Source organism: Portunus trituberculatus, chromosome 9 (genome assembly GCF_017591435.1).
Source record: "Portunus trituberculatus isolate SZX2019 chromosome 9, ASM1759143v1, whole genome shotgun sequence".
Lineage (NCBI taxonomy): Eukaryota > Metazoa > Arthropoda > Malacostraca > Decapoda > Portunidae > Portunus > Portunus trituberculatus.
In genome coordinates, this window is record NC_059263.1 from 13,938,337 (window position 1) to 13,950,836 (window position 12,500).

A 12,500-nucleotide genomic window follows, 5' to 3' on the forward strand; every position below is an offset into this window, starting at 1 on the left:
AATTATGCTTTAATGTTTAGAGTTTACTTTAGAAAAATCTCTTTTAGGTTAATATCTTTCTTGCACAATATGTTTAATTTGCATGTGTTATAATAACCTAGTATAGTTTTTATTTTGATGTTTTTCGGCCTTCGGTTTCTTTTCATGTAAAAATATACTGAAATGCCTAATTGGAGACTGCAAATTATAAATACTATTTCAATAATGAAATGAAATTTTAAAGATCAATAGATATAAAAATAGAATGCTTTGAACTTACGTACATTTGTCAATAAATAACTATCTATCTAGCTATCTGTCTACGACTCCATATTTTTTTTTAGTGGCTCTCGATGTGATGATGGAACAAAAACGCTGTAGTAATTTATTTTTGCTTTAGACAAATCTTACAGATCATGCGAATGTTTGCTGGAAGTGGCTTGACGACTTAACGGCCAGAACTTTGATGAATTATTTTTATTCTTATATGGAGCCTACAATCCAAGTGGGCCTTTTTCTCTAATATTCATTTTCTTTTTTTGTCTCTGGTTAATTTCCCTCTTAAATAAAAATAAAAAATAAAAAAAAAACAGGAACAGGAGGACGCGGCGAGCAAGTCCCAGCCTGTTTAAATGGGTGGAACCTAGCATAACCTCATTCTGTATGGTTTAATCTTCTATTTTGTATTACAGCACTGTGTCTTTTGTGTAATGTGAATAAGAAGATTGAGAAAGTCTGTAATGTAGTGAAATTATCTAGATGTAACGGATATTATATAAAAAGGAGGTACGAGCCAACACGGAACTAGTCAGTCTCAACACAGTCACAACACGTTAGTACACACACAGTCACAGTGATGTGAGAAGTAAGAAGGGGAACAGTGAGTTAGTGAGATGTGTGATAAGTGCAGAATCAGTGTTGGACTCATTGTTGATGTTTCCTTGTACAAGGAATTAAACTCCACAAGTTCTGCCCAGCGTATACTTCTCCACGGATTGTCACCAGTGTCCATGGCGATACTGCAGTAAGCGAACCCAAGTGAGAAAATACAGTACTACGTGCTCACGGTGGACACTGGTGTTAGATTAAGTGGTGACACATCAGTGTGCCGAGGCACAATGAAGGAGTCGATCACACCTGCAATTGGGTATTGTAACTGTTAGTGTGTGTGAGATGACAAACGCATTATGTGACCAGCGCAACATTGATTCCAGGAGTGAAAGACAGACTTGCCCAGGGCGATACACGGTGAGAAAGTCACACATGCATGTGTTGGGACGTCGTTGGTGTGTGTGTGAAGAACACACACACACACACACACCGGTAGCTCAGTGGTTAGAGCGTTGGCTTCACAATCCAGAGGACAGGGGTTCGATTCTCCGGCCGGGTGGAGATATTTGGGTGTGTCTCCTTTCACGTGTAGCCCCTGTTCACCTAGCAGTGAGTAGGTACGGGATGTGACCTTGTTGTCCCGGTGTGTGGTGTGTGCCTGGTCTCAGGCCTATCCGAAGATCGGAAATAATGAGCGCTGAGCTCGTTCCGTAGGGTAACGTCTGGCTGTCTCGTCAGAGACTGCAGCAGATCAAACAGTGAAACACACACACACACACACACACACATATATGTGACGATGTAACATGGGTTTGTCTGCACCGAATGCTGTTTTGTCCTGTTGGTCATGGTCAGTCATTCCAGAATTGAGGTAGTTACCGAATTAGCAAGTCCTACAGCTAACATTCCGACTATCAATTAATAGGTTTGGTCCACAATATAGCTCTGCCAATTTTTCACATTCCAGCAAAACTTAACAAAGGACTCCATCAGGACATAAATAATTTCACACACCTCACCCACAATCAAATCACAAACACACATTGGGTCATCAGTGAGCCATTAGCAGTCGCTTTTTAGCATGTCACTGGAGTCGGTGAGGTACCAATAATGTGGAGAGAAGCTAATTTAGTACCAATAATTGAGAAAGGAGATAAAACCCTAACGTCTATCATAGGGCTGTCTTATTGGCACATATACTTCGTTGTCTAAGTTTTATAATTGGCCATTTTACTCAAAGTATGAAAATATTTTTTTTTTTTTTTATACCATGTGGGCTTTTCACGGGAATTTATGGGCTAAAGGAGATACTTTTTGGGTACCCCCTATCTCAAAGCCCACCCGCTAGGAAACCGTTGCCCCGAGTGAGGAAGCCCAACCTACACTCGGACCGTGGACAGGATTCGAACCCGTGCGCTTGGAGACCACTCGGATCCCAAAGCACGCATGGTTCCACTGTACCACGGCGGCCCCTATATATTCTTATACATGTATAACTTGTAGTACGGTCATTTGATTTTAAAGACTCCAGTATATCAACACCACAGCCATTTTCATTCTTCCCAGAAAATTAGCTGCATGACATCATTAAATTTTGTTACTCAGTTTGCCTATCCTGCAGCAAAAACGGGCAACATGTTGGAATAAATTTCCCCTGTCTGATGCCACCTTGATAGTGATGCGTTCGTTGCCTGTACCTGGTAGCTCTGAGCACTGAACTAAGAGTAGTAGTATTAATACTTGATTGACAAAAGTTTTTTTTTTTATACATACAACACATTTACATTTCATTTCAAGACTACAAGTAAAAAAAAACAAAGAAACTATCCAATAATATGCACACACACTCCTCACTCAACAAACACCGTTTATCACAATTCTCCCCATTAATAACAAAAAAATTTGTCTTCTCATTGATTTTCATACCACTTTCATCACAAAATTGACATACAACGGAAAGTTTCGTTTCACACATCTCTCGACTAGTTGCAAGAAAAGAACGTTCCTACAATTTTACAAGATATCAAGCATACTAGAGCTTCCTTGACCCTAGGACTAACACGGCAAGTTTCCTAAGGACACAGTTGATCAGCTAGTCTAGTTCTTTGAATACTGTGTGATTCAACTTAGCCAAAATAGCCAGGTGAAATCTATACCTTGGCCCTAAAACCCTCTCAACCTTCTGCTCGGCTACTGCGCATGCGCAGAGAAGTGACGTCACAATATACGTCACAGATAAGCACCTCGTTTTGGATACTACGCAAGCAATCATGGACTCCTCTTTGGTTAAAACACTGCTTGACTCACAAGAGAGAGCGTATAAAGCTGCACTTGATGTAGTAGTTAAGCAGATGAATGAGCAGATACACAGACTCGAATCAACATTATCAGATTTAAAGAACAGTCTTGAGTTTACTCAAAAAGAAGTTGATGAACTTAGATCTTTGAAGAGGGATTATGAAAAAGAAAAACAAGACACCAAAACGATTATGGATAAGTTGAATAAAGATCTTGATTCATCTAATCAAAAAATAAAAGTCTTGGAAGAACGAAGTAACTACCAGGAGGACTATAGTAGACGGAACAATGTCCGAATCACTGGCGTTGAGGAGCGAAGCGGTGGTGAGACGTGGGAGCAATCAGCGATGATGGTGACTTCCATGCTTACGGACAAGCTTCAGCTTCCTGGATTGATGCTGGAGAGAGCCCATAGGGTGGGACAACGCCGAGATAGCTATCCATGCCCCATTGTAGTGCGCTTCTCTCGTTACTGTGATCGGGAAGCAGTAATGAGAAGTGCACGAAAGCTAAAGGGCACCAACATCTATATAAATGATGACTTGTGTGCTGCGTCGCAGGCTGAAAGGAATGCACAGATTCCTCAACTGAAGCAGGCAAGAGCACAGGGAAAGGTGGCATACTTTCGCCACACAAAACTTATCATAAAAGAGAGAATGACTCCTGCTGTTCATCATGGTGGCGAGAGACCTGATCATGCTGCTGCCGCTGCTGAACACAACTCTGTGGATGCTACTGCTTCTGGAGAGCCGGGATCGGGACCTGCTGCTGCTTTGGCCGAGACAGGATCTCAGGCTGTTGGTGGTAGCTCAAGGGACGATGCTATTCGTGGTGATGCAGTATCAGAGTATACCAGTACTGCTGCTTCAGCGATGCGTGGAGGTGGTGAAACGGGCGAGCGGTTTACCGGGGAGTGTGAGGCCTTCCCACGACTCCAGACGCCGCAGCGCAGTGGTTCCCGACCTCAACCAAAACAAATAAAGAAAAACCTAAGAAGCTCTGCAAAGTAATAAGAAATAGTAAATGTGAATAGTAAAGGTAAGCCAGTTAATGGCTACTTATGCATATGTGGACTGACGGAGTGTTGTTGGCTCACTACCGCTCGTTTGTGGTTAAATTAAGGTAGTTTACCCCCCAAACTGACGTGGCTCTTGCCGGCAGCTATGAGAGGAGGCGACGTTTTCCAGGCTAGCCAGCGCAGCGGCGGACGGACACCAGCCGCCATACACATCACTACCCCTGTTCTGTCCAGCGAAGATTGTGTGCGAGGTCGTGCCGCAGGAGAGGCACGAGCGACGGGATCAAGCACGAGGAGCCAGTGTGGGCGAGTTGTGGGCCCTTACGAGTGCGTGGGACTCCTTACATGTGTTGCCGCCGTGCCAGTGGAGGAGACGGCCATGAGAGGAGGGAGACACGACGTTGGAGACGTGTGATCACCAAGACTGTGGTGCCTGCTGTGCTGCTAGTTCTGTGCTCTGTAATAAACTGCAATTGGGAGAACAGTGTTTCGAGTTACGCCCTGCTACAAGCTATCTAGGCATTATGGCAGACCAGCCCTCCCTTGATCTGAGACTGATACCGGAGTACGACGGCTCAGGCGCGCAGTCTGTGGTGGAATGGATAGAAAAGCTCGAGCTCATCTGTAAGCTGCGCAACGTCAGTGATGTGGCCAGTGTTATCCCTCTGCGTCTGTCGGGAGGTGCATTCGCCGTATACTTGCAGCTTGCAGAGGCGGACAGGAAGAAAGTTGAGAAGATCAAGGCGGCGCTTGTGGGCGCTTTTGCCGTGGATTCGTATATCGCATACGAACAGTTCATCTGCCGGAAACTACAAGCTGGTGAGAGTCCGGATGTCTTTTTGGCGGAGTTACGCCGCCTGGCATCACTGTTCGGAGGTATGTCCGAGAAGGGACTCGCCTGTGCTTTCGTCGCTGGTCTTCCGGAAGGCATCAGGCGACTACTGAGAGCGGGCTCGCGGATGGAGACACTTGACCTGCCTCAAATCCTGGCGCGGACGAGGGCATTGGTCCGTGACATCGGTGCCGGTGGTGTCCATGAAGTATGTCTCGGCGCCAGGGCTGGGAATACGGACATTGGCCCAGATCAACGGTGTTTCGTCTGCAATGGTGTGAACCACTTTGCCAGAGACTGCTTGGCTCGTCAAGACACCTATAGCGGCAGGAGCCAGAGGAGCGCTGGACGCACTTCAAGACGTGGTGTGAGGTGCTACCGCTGTGGTGTCCTGGGCCACATCGCGTTGGCATGCCCGGGAAACGACCGTGGAGGGGAGGCGTCAGCGCCAGCCTCCTCTCTGGACAAGCAGTGAATGAGGCGCTACCCATCGCGGAGGTGTGGCTGGACGGGAACCGGCGCAAAGTACTGGTGGACACTGGGTGCTCGCGGTGCGTGGCTCACGTCTCGTGCTGCAAAAAGTGGAGGAAAGAAGATGTGGCTATTTTGACCATAAGCGGTGAGGAGCAGAAATGCGAGGGTACGGGTGTCGTGCGCCTCCAACTTGACAGCGGTGCCTCTGTTGACGTAAAAGTGTTTGTGGTGAGTGACAAGCCCTGGGGTTCCCGTTCGTGTTAGGGATGAACGGTGTTGTGGCGTTGGGGGGAGTTGCTGTCAATGCGCACCGGCAAGTACGGTTCGGTGTCGAGGACGCGCCGATCTGCGCGGCTGCCGGCGCTACCACTGACATACAAGTGGATGAACAGGACTTCAGTGTTGCCTATGATACTGCAAGTAACACCTGGACGGCGGCGTGGAAGTGGTCGGGGGGGGAGACGAGCCCGGCGTCTTGCTGAACAAGGTGGAGGAGTACGCTGTGCCAAGTGAAATAAGATCGCGGTATGAGGAGGAGGTGGATAAGTGGATAACAGACGGATGGTTGGTGCCGCACGACGAGTACAAGCACGGTCCTGCAAAAGGACTGATTCCTCTTATGGCAGTTGTGCAGCACAACAAAGGAAAGGTGAGGCCTGTTCTTGACTTCAGGGAGCTGAACACTCATATAGACACCTACACGGCAGATTCTGATGTCTGCGCCGACAGACTAAGAGAGTGGCGGAAGCAAGGTAAGAATGTGTCCATCATAGATCTTAAGCATGCCTACTTACAAGTGCACATTCACGAGTCGCTCTGGCCATATCAGACTGTTATGTACAAAGGGCGAAAGTACTGCCTCACACGTCTAGGTTTTGGTCTGAACGTCGCCCCCCTTAATAATGAAGACTGTCCTCAGCTCTGCGTTATCACAAGACCCCGACGTGAAACGTGGGACCTCGGCCTACATTGATGACGTCTACGTTAACGAGGACATCGTCACGGCTCGTCGGGTGGCGGAGCACCTTCATCGCTACGGCCTAACCACCAAGGCTTATGAGCGCGTTACAGAGGGCGCTCGAGTGCTGGGCCTGAGGGTCTGGGGGGAGAGTGGCATGCTGCTCTGGGGACGTGATGGCAAGGTGGGTGGTGTGCCTACCCGCCTGACGCGGCGAACAGCATTTTCTTACTGCGGCAAGTTAACTGGCCATTTTCCAGTGTGTGGGTGGCTGAGAGCGGCAGCGGCCTACGTGAAAAGAAGAGCTAACGCGGCTACGCACACCTGGGATGACATCATCGTCGATGCCGGCCTGCGAAGTATCCTGGAGGAAATAGCAGGGAAGTTACTGAAGGACGACCCTGTTCGAGGAAGATGGGATGTAGGAGGAACAGAGGCAAAAGTGTGGGTGGACGCTAGCTCCTTAGCTATGGGAGCAGCAGTCGAGGTGGAAGGTAAGATCGTCGAGGACGCCTGCTGGTTGCGTCCTGACGGCGCCAGCCATATCAACATGGCTGAACTTGATGCGGTCATCAAAGGACTCAACCTTGCTCTGGCATGGAAGATGAGTAAGGTTGAATTGGTGACTGATTCCTCTACTGTCCACCGCTGGATTAACGACTGCCTCACTGGACGAGCAAGGCTAAAAACAAAAGCTGCCAGCGAGATGCTGATTCGCCGACGACTCGAGATCGTGATGTCTCTGGTTAAGGAGTGCGGACTCGTCCTCACAGTTTCTCTGGTGCCCTCAAGCGAGAACAAGGCAGATGTCCTCACCCGCGTGCCACAGCGATGGTTAAGGACGTCCGCGGCCAACGTCATGGAACCACCGCCAGTGTGTGCGGCAGCTGTCGAAACGTCCCTTGACCAATTAGTGACGGACATCCACCATTCCGTGGCCACCCTGGGGTAAGAAGAACGCTGTACTTTGTAAAACGAGTCAACGCGGCAGTGACGAAAGGACAGGTGCGTGCTGTTGTCGCTTCCTGCCAGATATGCCAGTCTATAGACCCAGCGCCAGTGAAGTGGAGTAAAGGCAACCTGTCGGTGGAGGGAATCTGGCAGCGGGTTGGGATGGATATCACGCACTGTAGAGGAAGGTCATATCTCACGCTCATCGACTGCGGGCCTTCTCGCTTCACCATCTGGCGCCCGCTGAGGCTACAAACGAGCGATAACATCATCGAGCAGTTGGAAGCAGTTTTCTGTGAGCGCGGGGCTCCGGACGAGATTCTGACTGACAATGACACCGCCTTCCGCAGCAAGTTGTTCGCTCAGTTTGCCTTGCGTTGGAACGTGAATATGCACTTCCGGGGAGCGTATTCACCGTCTGGAAATGGTGTCGTTGAGAGGTGTCACAGGACAGTGAAGGTCATCGCGGCAAGAAAAGGATGCTCCATAGCAGAAGCGGTGTACCTCTACAACATCACGCCCGGGGATGACTGCTCGCCTACCTCTGCGCCTGCGAGCATGTTGTACGGGTATTCGGTGAGAGTGCGGGGAGAAGACGCGAGCAGAAGCAACCCTGCAGTAGAAAACAACCCTCACCATGTAGGAGAAGAAGTTTGGGTAAAGCCTCCCGGCGTGCGCTGCGACGAGCAATACAAAGAGGGCGTCGTGACTGGAGTGGTATCGGATCAAGTCGCCGAAGTTGATGGTACACCTCGTCACGTTCGTGATCTGCGACATCGCGTTTCACCACCAAGATACCAGGACAGAGTAGTAGGCAACTCGGACAATAACTGCGAGGATCTGGTGGTTACGTTTCCTACTCCAGAAGAGCAGCGTGAGGAGGAGGACCCGGAGAGAAACGGTGAAGATGTTGGGAGTGTGGTGCTGAGGCGTTCTGCTAGAATCAAACAATCTACCAGGTGTCTGCTGTGTGATTGAGGGCTTGTGGAAGATGGGTGACTTGAGTGCCTGGGTGATTTAGATATCAGGGGGGAGTGTGGACTGACGGAGTGTTGTTGGCTCACTACCGCTCGTTTGTGGTTAAATTAAGGTAGTTTTTTTTTTTTTTTTTTTTACATTACAAGGGCACTGGCCAAGGGAAAACAGTGTTGGAAAAAAAAAAATCCCGCTGGTTGCCAGGCCCTGTTAAAAGGAAAGTAGAAAGAGAAAAAACAAAAAAATCTAAAAGGAAAGTCCAGTTAACGTAAGAGGTGTCTTGACACTCCTCTTTTGAAAGAGTTTAAGTCATAGGCAGGTGGAAATACAGACACAGGTAGAGAGTTCCAGAGTTTACCAGTGTAGGGAATGAAGGAGTGAAGATACTGGTTAACTCTTGCATTAGGAAGATGGACAGAATAGGGATGAGAAGAAGTAGAGAGTCTTGTGCAGCGAGGCCGCAGGAGGGGAAGGCATGCAGTTAGCAAGTTCAGAAGAGCAGACAGCATGAAAACAGCGGTAGAAGACAGATAAAGATGCAACATTGCGGCGGTGACTTAAAGAATCAAGACAGTCAGTTAGAGGAGAAGAGTTGATAAGACGAAAAGCTTTAGATTCCACCTTGTTTAGTAAAGCTGTGTGTGGATCCCCCAGACATGAGAGCCATACTCCATACACGGGCGGATAAGGCCCTTGTACAGAGCAAGCAGCTGGGAGGGAGAAAAATGGACGAAGACGCCATAGGACACCTAACTTCTTGGAAGCTGATTTAGCAAGAGTAGAGATGTGAAATTTCCAGTTTAGATTTTTAGTGAAGGATAGACCGAGTGTGTTTAATGTAGAGGAGAGGGAAGTTGAGTGTTATTGAAGAAGAGAGGATAGTTGTCTGGAAGGTTATGTCGAGTAGATAGTTGTAGAAATTGAGTTTTGAGGCATTGAACAAAACCAGGTTTCTCTGCCCCAATCAGAAACAAGTGAAAGATCAGAAGTTAGGCGTCCTATAGCATCTCGCCTTGAGTCATTTAATTGTTGTTGGGTTGGGCGTCTGTTGAACGCTGTTGAATAATGCAGGGTGGTATCATCAGCATAGGAGTGGATAGGGCATTGAGTCAGATTTAGGAGATCATTGATGAATAATAGAAAGAGAGTGGGTGATAGGACAGAACCCTGTGGAACACCACTGTTGATAGTTTTAGGGAAGAACAGTGACCGTCTACTACAGCAGCAATAGAACGATCGGAAAGGAAACTGGAGATGAAGGTACAGAGAGAAGGATAGAATCCGTAGGAGGGTAGTTTAGAAATTAAAGATTTGTGCCAGACTCTATCGAAGGCTTTCGATATGTCAAGGCCGACAGCAAAGGTTTCACCGAAGTCCCTAAAGAGGATGACCAAGATTCAGTTAGGAAAGTAAGAAGATCACCAGTAGATCTGCCTTTACGGAAACCATACTGGCAATCAGAGAGAAGGTTGTGAGCTGATAGATGCCTCATTATCTTCCTATTAAGGATAGACTCAAAGGCTTTAGAAAGGCAGGAAATCAAAGCTATAGGGCGGTAGTTAGAAGGATTGGAGTGGTCACCTTTTTTAGGGACAGGTTGAATGTGAGCAAACTTCCAGCAAGAAGGATAAATAGAAGTAGAGAGACACAGATGAAAGAGTTTGACCAGGCAGTGAGCGAGTTCGGAAGCACAGTTTACCCCCCAAACTGACGTGGCTCTTGCCGGCAGCTATGAGAGGAGGCGACGTTTTCCAGGCTAGCTAGCGCAGCGGCGGACGGACACCAGCCGCCATACACACCACTACCCCTGTTCTGTCCAGCGAAGATTGTGTGCGAGGTCGTGCCGCAGGAGAGGCACGAGCGACGGGATCAAGCACGAGGAGCCAGTGTGGGCGAGTTGTGGGCTTACGAGTGCGTGGGACTACATGTGTTGCCGCCGTGCCAGTGGAGGAGACGGCCATGAGAGGAGGGAGACACGACGTTGGAGACGTGTGATCACCAAGACTGTGGTGCCTGCTGTGCTGCTAGTTCTGTGCTCTGTAATAAACTGCAATTGGGAGAACAGTGTTTCGAGTTACGCCCTGCTACAGCATATTTACCTTTACATTTTGTATGTGATGATGAATTATATAGACTTATTAATAGTGACTTAGTAAACCGTAATTATCGTTCGATTACCGATCTAGATAAAATGGTATTCAATATACACAATACTGAGCAGGATAATCAAATGAATAGCAGATATGATCCCTTATTGCTTCACACAGAAGACGGGTCTTGTAAAAATTCACACTATTTGTACATAAATGACATTAAGAATATAAAAAAATGCTAATGTTTTCACTGTCATAAGTATCAACATTAGGAGCATCCCAAACAATTTTCAAATATTCAATGAGGAATTATTGTGTGATGTAAATTTTAAATTTGATGTTTTAGGCTTTTCAGAAACAAGACTAGATGACAATATTTCAATACTGTATAATATAATAGGATACAATTTATATACAATGAATAAAGATAGGCAGGGTGGTGGTGTTTGTATGTATGTTTCTGATATCTATAATTCTAGTATTTTATCTGAGTGTTGTATGATGGAACCACATATTGAATGTGTTTGTGTTGAACTTTTTGATGGCCACAGTAGTATTTTTCTTGCTTCTGTTTACAGGCCACCTAAGAGTAGTATACCTCACTTCATTAATAGCGTAAATATGATCCTAGACTTCATTGAAGATAGAAATTATACTAATGTATATTTTTTTGGTGATTGGAATCTTGATTTGCTTAAACCGGAGGACCCAGGGGTCATAGATTTCATGAATTTGATGTATTCGCATGCATGCATCCCTTCAACCACTAAACCTACTCGTGTGACGGACACCTCTGCTAATTTAATAGATCATATCTGGACCACTAACTCCTTGAACAATATAGATAATTATATTATATACACTGATATTTCAGACCATTTTCCAGTGTTTTCCTGCTTTAGTAAAAACAGCGTACAAAAGTCTCAATATATAAATAAAAGAATATTCTCTGAGGAAAACATGAACACGTTTAAGAGGCAAGTCGAAGATACTAACTGGTTGCATATACTTGAATTAAATGACCCAGCACAGGCTTTTGATGAATTTTACAACATTTATAGTAATAATTTTGAGAAGTGTTTTCCAAAACGTAAAATTAAGGTAAATAGTAAACAAGGAAAAAGTCCTCACATCATCATCGCATTACGAAATAGCATACGAGAAAAGCGCAGACTAGAGAAGTTAGCATCGAAATGGCCTTTAACATATGGTCAGAGGTATAGAACTTACAGAAATAACCTTGTATCGCTTTTACGGTATGCAAAAAACAAGTACCACCAGGATCAGCTTAAGGTGTCTCAAGGTAATATAAAATCCACCTGGAAAATCATTAACCTAGTACTTAAAAATGAAAAGTGGTGGTCATAATAAGGAAATTAAGCTTAAAAACTTTAATGAAAGTACAGCAACTGTTTTTAATAATCAACTCTTAAAAAGTTCTATAACTTTACCCGAAACTAACAATTCGCAAAATATTTACAGGGATTTCATTGGTAATTCGACAAATTTTTCACTATATCTCTATCCTGTTACCACTTCAGAAATGCAACAGTATCTAAAGACCTTAAAGAACACAGCAGTAGGTTATGATGAAATTCCACCTTACATTCTCCAACATACTGCCCATTATATTGATATTCCACTTGCTCATATAATCAATTTATGTTTCAAACAAGGATATTTCCCCAATAAACTGAAAATAGCAAAAGTAATACCTGTTCATAAATCTGGTGCTAAAGATGATGAGAATAATTACAGACCAATATCTTGTCTACCCTCACTAAGCAAAGTGTTTGAAAAAGCAATTGTAACAAGACTTACTAACTATCTGGAAGATTTTAATTTACTCTCTGATAACCAATTTGGGTTCCGTAGAAACAGATCAACAGAAAAAGCAACACTGCAATTTACAACAAAAGTATTAAAGAGCCTGGAAAGTAAACTTTATGTTATTGGAATATTTCTTGACTTAAGTAAGGCTTTTGATTCACTTAACCACAATATACTATTAGGTAAACTGGAAAATATTGGTATTCGAGGTGTTGTGCTGAGATTGTTTTCATGCTATTTGGCAGACAGAAAGCAGACTGT

The 12,500-nt window shown here is 45.6% G+C and overlaps 1 pseudogene; it reads left to right on the forward strand.

The window, feature by feature from the left end:
- Positions 1–4,341: 4,341 nt before the first annotated feature.
- Positions 4,342–8,396, forward strand: LOC123501599 (annotated as a pseudogene).
- Positions 8,397–12,500: the final 4,104 nt, after the last annotated feature.